At 21.9% G+C, this 9,817-nt stretch overlaps 4 pseudogenes; 2 read left to right on the forward strand and 2 right to left on the reverse strand.

The window, feature by feature from the left end:
* Nucleotides 1-1,685: 1,685 nt before the first annotated feature.
* Nucleotides 1,686-3,401, reverse strand: LOC143378329 (cytochrome b pseudogene; annotated as a pseudogene).
* Nucleotides 3,402-4,406: 1,005 nt separating this feature from the next.
* On the forward strand, nt 4,407-6,291 carry LOC143378328 (NADH-ubiquinone oxidoreductase chain 4 pseudogene; annotated as a pseudogene).
* LOC143378327 (NADH-ubiquinone oxidoreductase chain 5 pseudogene) lies at nt 5,713-6,882 on the forward strand (annotated as a pseudogene).
* A 352-nt stretch (nt 6,883-7,234) lies between these two features.
* On the reverse strand, nt 7,235-9,811 carry LOC143378326 (cytochrome c oxidase subunit 3 pseudogene; annotated as a pseudogene).
* Nucleotides 9,812-9,817: the final 6 nt, after the last annotated feature.

Genomic DNA, 9,817 nt, shown 5'->3' on the forward strand with positions numbered 1-9,817 from the left:
TTAAAGTCTGCTCTGCTCAATGAATTATTTAAATAGCTGCAGTATTTTGACTGTACAAAGGTAGCATAATAATTTGTCTTTTTATTGAAGGCTTGTATGAACGAGTTGATGAAAATATTACTGTCTCTAATTTAAATTATTAATTTAAATTCTAAGTAAAAATGCTTAGATTTTTGTATGGGACGAGAAGACCCTATAGAATTTTATAATTTATATTTAATTAAAATATTTATATAAATATAAATTATTTTGTTGGGAGGATGTTTAAATTTATGAAACTTTAAAATTTTAACCAATTATTTTTGATTAAGAAGATAGTTTATTAAAATTTATTAGATAAAATTACCTTAGGGATAACAGCGTAATATCTTTGGAGAGATCATATTAATAAAGATGATTGCGACCTCGATGTTGAATTAAGATATAATTTGAATGCAGAAGTTTAAATTTTAAGTCTGTTCGACTTTTAAAATCTTACATGATTTGAGTTCAAATCGGCGTGAGCCAGATTGGTTTCTATCTATATTTATTTGATAAATTTTTGTACGAAAGGACTTAATTTATGGGATTATTTTTTTTATGAATATTAAGATTAAATAAATAACTTCCTTGGCAGAATAGTGCGTTAAATTTAGAATTTAAAATATATATAAATAATTATAGGTAGTAATTTATTTATTAGTTATTTATTTATTGATGAATTTTTTATATTTAATTGTTTTAGTTTTGTTAATAATAATTGGTATAGCCTTTTTAACTTTGTTTGAACGAAAATTTTTAGGTTATATTCAAGATCGTAAGGGGCCTAATAAAGTAGGATTTTGTGGATTATTACAACCTTTTAGTGATGTAATTAAATTACTAAATAAGGAGTTTTTTTATATTGATAAAATTAATTTATATTTGTATTATTTTAGAGTAATTTTGATTTTATTATTGTCTTTAGCAGCTTGATTATTTATCCTTTTTTTTTAATGCTTATAGAATAAAATTTAGTAGATTATACTTAATAAGAGTGTTAAGAATAGGGGTGTATCCTGTAATAATTGGTGATGGGGCTTCTAATTCTAATTATTCGATATTGGGTGCAATTCGATCTATTGCGCAATCTGTATCTTATGAAGTTAGATTATTTCTTATAATATTTACTGTAATTTTATTAATTGAAAGTTATTCATTTGAAGATTTATATAAATTTCAATTTTATGTAAAGTTTGTATTTATTTTATTTCCTATTTATTTAATATTTTTGGTTAGATTATTGATTGAATTGAATCGAACTCCTTTTGATTTAGTTGAGGGTGAATCTGAATTAGTATCTGGATTTAATACTGAATATTTTAGAGGAAGATTTACTTTATTTTTATAGCTGAATATCTAAGAATTATTTTTATAAGATTTTTGATTTCATTAATATTTATAGGATTTAGTTTATTTAGATTAAGATTTATATTAGTTTGAATATTTCATATTTTTTTTATTATTTGAATTCGTGGAGTTATACCACGTATACGGTATGATGAATTAATATATATATGTTGAAAGAAGTTTTTATCTTGTGTATTAATTTATTTATTTTTTGTATTTGGAATTAAGTTGTTTATTCAGATGTTTATTTAAAGTTAATAGAAAATATTATTTCTATTCTATATTTTCAAAATATATGTCTAATCAGACTCATTAACTTAAATTTTGTAGATTAGTGAATCTCAATAATTATTTAAATTAGGATTAATAATAAAATAAGAGAAATATAACGTTGTAAAAATTTGACTTAATTCTTTATAAGGATATTCAATTTGTTTCCCTTCCTGATCATGTCAATAAGATAAAAAGTGATACAAATCTTCAAAATAGAAATTGATTTGTAGGATAAAATTTTCTTGATATTACATTATATATTTTAGTAAATGGTAAGATTATTAAGATTAAAATTGATATAATTAGACCAATTACACCTCCTAATTTATTTGGAATAGCTCGTAGAATTGAATATGCAAATAGAAAATATCATTCAGGTTTAATGTGAACAGGAGTAGACATTGAATTAGCATAAATGAAATTATCAGGGTCTCCTAAGATATATGGATATTGTATAATAATTAGAAAGTGAATGAAGAAAATTAATGTAAATCCTAATATATCTTTAATTGTGAAATATAAATGAAATGGAATTTTATATTTATTTCTTCTTGTACCTAGAGGGTTATTTGAACCTTTTAAGTGTAAAAAAAATAAATGAATAACAACTAAGATTAAAATAATTAATGGAAGAATAAAATTGGAATGAATAAAATCGATTTAAAGTTGCATTATCAATTGAGAATCCTCCTCAAATTCATTCTACTAATATTTGTCCAATATAAGGAATTGCTGATAATAAATTTGTAATTACTGTTGCTCCTCAAAAAGATATTTGTCCTCATGGTAAAACATAACCTAAGAATGCTGTTGCTATTGATATTAATATAATAATTACTCCTATAATTCATACTGGAGTTGATTTAAATGAATGATAATAAATTCCTCGACCAACATGTAAATATATAGTGATAAAGTATAATGATGCTCCATTTATATGAATTAAACGAATTAATCAGCCTAAATTTACGTCTTTTATAATATGAATAACTCTTTCGAAGGCCAAATTAATATTTGGACAGTAGTGTAGTGATAGAAAAATTCCAGAAATAATTTGTACTAATAAATATACTCCTAAAATTGATCCAAAATTTCATCATGAATTGATGTTTATAGGTGATGGTAAGTTGATTAAAGAGTTATTTGAAATTTTTAGTATTGGATTATTTTTTATTATTCTAATAAATTTAGATTTTTTCATAATTAATTAATCTTTCGAAGAGGACAATATTTAGAAGAGCATACTTTAATTGTTAGAAGTAAACAATATAAAAGATTTACAATTGTAATTGTTGAAAGAATTCTTAAAGGAAGTGTATAGATCTTATAAATAAAAATTTTATTTAAGTTAATTTTATTATTTATATAAAAATTTGCTTGTTCTGGATAATAAAGGTACGTAATTAATATAGTTATTGATATTCCAATGAGTAAATATATAACTATTATAAGTTCATTTATTTTAATTTTTGATGGATGGTTATTAATTATTCTAGTGAAATAGAGGAATATAATTATTATTCCTCCAATAATAGAGATAAAAATTATATATAAATAGATTGATAATCCTGTAGTAATAAATAAGAATATTATATTTATAACTGAATATAAAACTAGAAGAAGAATTATTATTAATGGGTGAATAAAATTTATTAAAATTGATATGATAATAATTATTATTATTGAGAGAGCTACAGTTAGACATAATATTTTTAGGGTTATAGATGTTATCATAAACAAAAAGTAGTTTAAACTAAAACTTTAATTTTGGGTATTAATGATATCTTAATAAGATTTTTTTGAATTTTGCCTGTAAGAATTTTGTATCTATATTTAATTTACAAGATTAAAGTTTTAATTTAAACTATACAGATTATTATTGGTGATTTTATTTATTTAGATATATTTAATTTTTTTAGACTATTAATTTTATTAATTTTTATTTTGATTTATGCATGTAAGGATAGATTTTTAATGATTTTAATTAGTATAGAATTTATAGTTTTAACAGTTCTCAGGCTGGTTTTTTTTTTTGAAGTAAATAATTTTAATGAATGGGTTTTTTTATATTATTTGATTTTTTCTGTTTGTGATGGAGTTTTGGGTTTATCTATTATGATTAATATGATTTTTTATATAAATAATCAAAGTGTTAGGATGGTTAATTTAATATGATAATGATTTTTATGAGTTTAGTTGGATTGATCTTTTTTTTGAAGAATTTTTTTTATAAGTGTTTTTTAAGAAATTTTTTCTTTTGTTTAGTTTTATATGTTATGATTCATTGTGGATTTTTATTAGATTGATTTTTTATTGGTTATAATCTTAGTTTGAGTATATATTCTTATTATCTTATTATATTGGTTTTCTTTATAATGGGTGTTACTTTATATTCTATTGATGAATCTGATACTCTTTGTGTTAGTTTAAATTTGTTTTTAGCTATTGTTTTGTTTTTGGCTTTTAGTTCAATGAGATTTTTAATGTTTTATTTTTTTTTTGAGATTAGTTTGATTGTGGTTTATGTTATTATTTTAAAGTGAGGTATAGGTTTAATGCGATTGATTTCGGGTTATTATTTTATATTTTATACGTTATTTTTTTCTTTACCATTGCTTATTTTTATTCTTTATTCTATATATATTTATAATAGATCAATAATAGTTACTTTAGAACTTTCTAATATAATTATTAATAATTATATTTATATATATATGTGTATAGGATTTTTATTGAAGATTCCTATATATATATTTCATGGTTGACTTTTGAAGGCTCATGTGGAGGCTCCTGTTTTTGGATCTATGGTTTTGGCGTCGATTTTGTTGAAATTGGGTACTTATGGAATACTTCGATTTTTAATGATTTTTTATTTAAATTCAGTTTTTTTATCTAAATATATATTAATTTTTAGAATTATGGGTGGTGTTTTTCTTAGATGTGTTTGTTTACGTCAGGTTGATTTAAAGGTTTTGGTTGCTTATTCATCGGTTGTTCATATGAGTTTATTATTGGGAGGTATATTTACTTTACTTAAATTGGGAATAATTGGTTCATATGTTTTAATAATTTCTCATGGTTTATGTTCATCTGGTTTATTTTATTTAGTTAATGTATTTTATAGAGAGACAAACAGTCGTTTAATAATTATTAATAAGGGTTTATTAATTTGTATACCGTCAATAGCAATGTTTTGATTTATATTATGTTCTTCTAATATAGCTTCACCTGTTTCTTTAAATTTAGTTGGTGAAATTATATTAATAATTAGTCTTGTTATATGAATGAAGTTTATTTTTATTGGTCTAGTCTTATATTCATTTTTTAGATTTGTTTATTCATTGTATATATATAGATATATTTGTCATGGAAATTCTAATTTATGACTTAAAATAAGTAGAGGTATTGTAGTAAATTATTTTGTTTTGCTTATTCATTGAATTCCTTTAAATTTTTTGTTTTTGAATTTATCTATATTTTATTATTTAAATAGTTTAATTAAAAATTTTGATTTGTGGGATCAAAGATGTATTTTTTACTTTAAATAATCTTCAGAATTATTATTTTTGTTGTATTCATATTTTTTTGTGGGATTGCATATATTGTGTTTGGAGTATACATATTATAAATTTATTTTTATGTGTATTTGACTGAACAATTTTTGAGGTTGGTTCTTTGGTTTTTAGAATAACTATTTATATTGATTATACTGGTATAATTTTTTTAGGTGTGGTTTTGATTATTTCTTCAATAGTTCTTTTGTATAGTATGGATTATATATCTGGTGATAAGAGTATTGATCGGTTAAAGTATCTTATTTTTTTGTTTGTTTTATCTATATGTTTAATGATTTTAAGGCCTAATATTTTAAGTATCTTATTAGGCTGGGATGGGCTGGGCCTGATTTCATATTGTTTAGTAGTGTATTATCAGAGAGATATTGCTTATAGATCTGGTATATTAACTATTTTATGCAATCGGTTAGGAGACATTGGTTTGCTAATGCTGATCAGGTTTGGCGCATTTGTTGGATCATGAAATTTAATGTTGTATTCTTTTGATAGATTTATAATGGTTTTTATTTTTATTGCTATATTTACTAAGAGAGCTCAAATACCTTTTTCTTCTTGATTACCTGCAGCTATAACTGCTCCTACACCTGTATCTTCTTTGGTTCATTCTTCTACTTTAGTAACTGCTGGTGTTTATTTAATAATTCGTTATAATGAGGTTTTATTTTGTTTTGATTTGGGGGTTTTAATTTTTGTGTCTGTTTTTACGATGATGATGTCGGGTTTAATTGCTAATTTTGAGTTTGATTTAAAAAAGATTATTGCATTGTCTACTTTAAGTCAGTTAGGATTTATAATGAGTATTATGTTTTTTGGTTTGAGTGATTTAGCTTTTTTTCATTTGGTAATTCATGCAATGTTTAAATCTTTAATGTTTTTATGTGTAGGTGGTTTTATTCATTCAATGAATGATAATCAAGATATTCGTAATTATGGTGGTATATTTTATATTTATCCCTTAAAGAGTATTGTTATAATTATTTCTTTATTTTGTTTATGTGGGATTCCTTTTTTATCTGGTTTTTATTCAAAGGATTTAATTTTCGAGTATTTTTTAGTTAGATCAATAAATTTGTTATTAATATTAATATTTTATTTATCTATAATTTTTACTGTTAGTTATTCTATTCGGTTGGTAATCTGGTTATTTTTGGATTACTATAGTTTTTTCCCTTTTTCAAATCTTAAAGAAAGAAAATTGATTAGAGTTAGAATGATATTTTTAATGTTGATGTCTATTTTTTGTGGAAGGGTTTTTGCTAAATTGGTTTATAGGAAATATTTTTTTATATTGATGAATTTTGATAAGATTCTGATTATAAAGATATATATATATGGTATATTTTTGGGCTATCTATTTTATTTAAGTGAAATAACTAGATTCTTGAGTATTATTTATTTTTTTGCTTCTATGTACTTTTTAAATATTTTCTTTAAATTTTCTTATAAGTGACTTATTTTTAATTTTTATAGATATGAGAGTTGATTTGAGAAGGGCTGATATGAGTCTCTTAGAGGATTAAGAATCTATAAAATGATGTATTTGATTAACTTGCTAGATGTGAAGCGATTTGATTTAATTTTGATCGTAAAAATTTATATTTATATGTATTTGCTAATTATAATTATTTATTAATTAAATAGCTTAAAAAGAGCATAATATTGAAAATATTAAGGTAATAATTTTTATTTTTAAATATAATTTATAAATTTTAAATTAATTTTATATTGAAAATATAATGTTTTTTTTAAACTATATAAATTAGAAATATAAATGATTAAACATTTTGATTAGAATTAGAAGTTCTATATTTTATTTCCTATTTAATTGGATTTATAATCATTTGAATTATTAACAATAATTTACCTCTACTTTGGTTTCAATTAATATATAAAGTAATTATTTACTTTTAATTTCGACTTAAAGATTTGACTATTGTTGTGTATATAATTATTTATAAGATATACTAGTTTAAGTAATTATTAAATGCAATTTAATTGTTATTTATTAACTAATATCCTAATTGATTCATTCTAGATAAGAGAATATTCATTCAATTCATAAACTAATAATTAATATTAATAATAATAAATAGAATGTTGATTTTGTTGATATTATAATTTTATATTTAATTAGTGGTAGAATTGGGATGATTAGAATAATTTCAATGTCAAAGATTAGGAATATTAGGGTAATTAAGAAAAATTGAATTGAAAATGGTAATCGTGGTCTTGTTATTGGATTGAATCCACATTCAAATGGGGTTATTTTTTTTCGGTTTTTGTTAATTACTTTTGTAAATATTATATTTAGAAAAATTATTAAAATAGGGATAATTGAGAATACGATGAGAATTATTATTATGGAGATAATTATATATATTTTATTTTATTAAAATCTTTTAATTGGAAGTTAAATGTAATTATTATACTATATATATTAGAAGTTTCATCAGTAGATTGTAATATATAGAAATAATCAGATGATGTCTACAAAATGTCAATATCATGATGCGGTTTCGAAATTTAGATGATGTATTTTTGAGAAATGATTTATATTTAATCGGATGAAACAAGTAGATAGAAAAATTAAACCAATATTTACATGTGAACCATGAAATCCTGTTGTTATAAAGAAAATTGAACCATAAATTCTATCGTTAAAACAGAAAGGTGCTTCTATATATTCATAAATTTGTAATGTAGTGAAGTATATTCCTAAAATAATTGTTAATAATAATCTAATTTTTGTTTCTTTAAAGTTATTATTTAGTATAGCGTAGTGTCTTCATGTAATTGTAATTCCTGATGAAATTAAAATAATTGAATTTAATAAAGGAATATTGTATGGGTTGAATTGTTCAATTGAAGTTGGTGGTCAGTTTATACCAATTTCAATTCTTGGTGTAATTGATCTATGAAAGTATGCTCAGAAGAATGCTACAAAAAATAGAAGTTCTGAAATAATGAATATGATTATTCTTATTTTGATTAATTTAGTTACTGTTAGTGAATGAAATCCTTGAAATGTTCTTTCTCGAATAACATCTCGTCATCATTGAATTATACATATGATTAGAGTGATTATTCTTAAAATATTAATAATTTTATTTTAGATGAAATAGTAAAATTATTCCTATAAAAGTGTTTATAATATTAATTGATGTTAATATAGGTCATGGTCTTACTGTAACTATATGAAATGGGTGATTAGATATTGTCATAATTTGATTCATTAAAGTATAAGGTTCTTAAAATTGAGAATACGTAAGATTGAATTATTGCAACTGAGATTTCTAGAATAAATAGTATATTTTGAATAATAATTATAATTGGTATAATTATTAGAAAATTATTTAATGAATTACCTAAAGTGATAGTAATAGGTGACCTGCTAGTATATTAGCAGTTAATCGTATTGCTAATGTTCATGGTCGAATGATATTTCTAATTGATTCAATAATAACTATAAAATTTATTAGAACTGTTGGTGTATTTATTGGAACTAGATGAATAAATATTTTGTTTGTGTTTTTTCATCATCCATAAATTATAAATCTTATTCATAATCTTAATGATAATGCTAAATTAATATTAAGATGACTTGTAGGTGTGAAAATGTAGGGAAATAGTCCAAATAGGTTAAATAGAAGAATTATTTTTATTAAGCTGATAAAAATAATTAAGTTAATAAATATTTTTTTATTTGTTAATAATTTGAATTCTTTGAATATAAAATTATTTAATAGTATTCATATTATATTGATTCGTGATGGTAAAAATCAGTAGTTATTGGATAAAATTAATAGTGGAATTGTTAAACTAATTCAATTTAGGGATAATATTGTTCTGGTTGATGGGTCAAAGATTGAGAATAGATTTGTTATCATTTTCATTTAATTGAATTAATTTTTTTGTTTTTTTTTTGAGTTGATAGTGTTGTATTTGTAAAGAAATTTATAATGATTGTTGTTATAATTATTATTAAGGTTATTAATATTATTATTAATCAAATTATAGGTTTTATTTGAGGGATGAAAGATTATTAATATTCATTAGAAGTATTCGCTTGTACTATAATATGGTTTAAGAGACCAATTCTTGCATTTCAGACATCTAATGAAAAAATATTATTTATTAATAATTTTAAATTGACAATTTAATGTTATTTTTTAACTAATTCTTTAATTGTTTTAAAATGAGTTTAGTCAGTTTTTAAAGTTTTTAATTGATGTTCTTTCTATTACGATTGGTATAAATCTATGATTTGATCCACAGATTTCTGAGCATTGTCCATAGAATAATCCTGCTCGGTTAGAGTATAAAGTTATTTGATTGATTCGTCCGGGAGTTGCATCTATTTTTATACCTATAGAAGGAATAGTTCATGAGTGGATTACATCTGTAGATGTAGTAATTAATCGAATAGGAATTTTGTAAGGAACAATTATTCGATTATCTACATCTAGAAGACGAAATGTATTTAAGTTTTCAATTTCATTAATTATGTATGAATTAAATTCGATATTATTAAAATCTGGATATTCGTAACTTCAATATCATTGATGACCAATTGATTTAATTGTAAAGAATGGATTTCATAA

The sequence above is a fragment of the Andrena cerasifolii genome, unplaced genomic scaffold (genome assembly GCF_050908995.1).
Source record: "Andrena cerasifolii isolate SP2316 unplaced genomic scaffold, iyAndCera1_principal scaffold3267, whole genome shotgun sequence".
Lineage (NCBI taxonomy): Eukaryota > Metazoa > Arthropoda > Insecta > Hymenoptera > Andrenidae > Andrena > Andrena cerasifolii.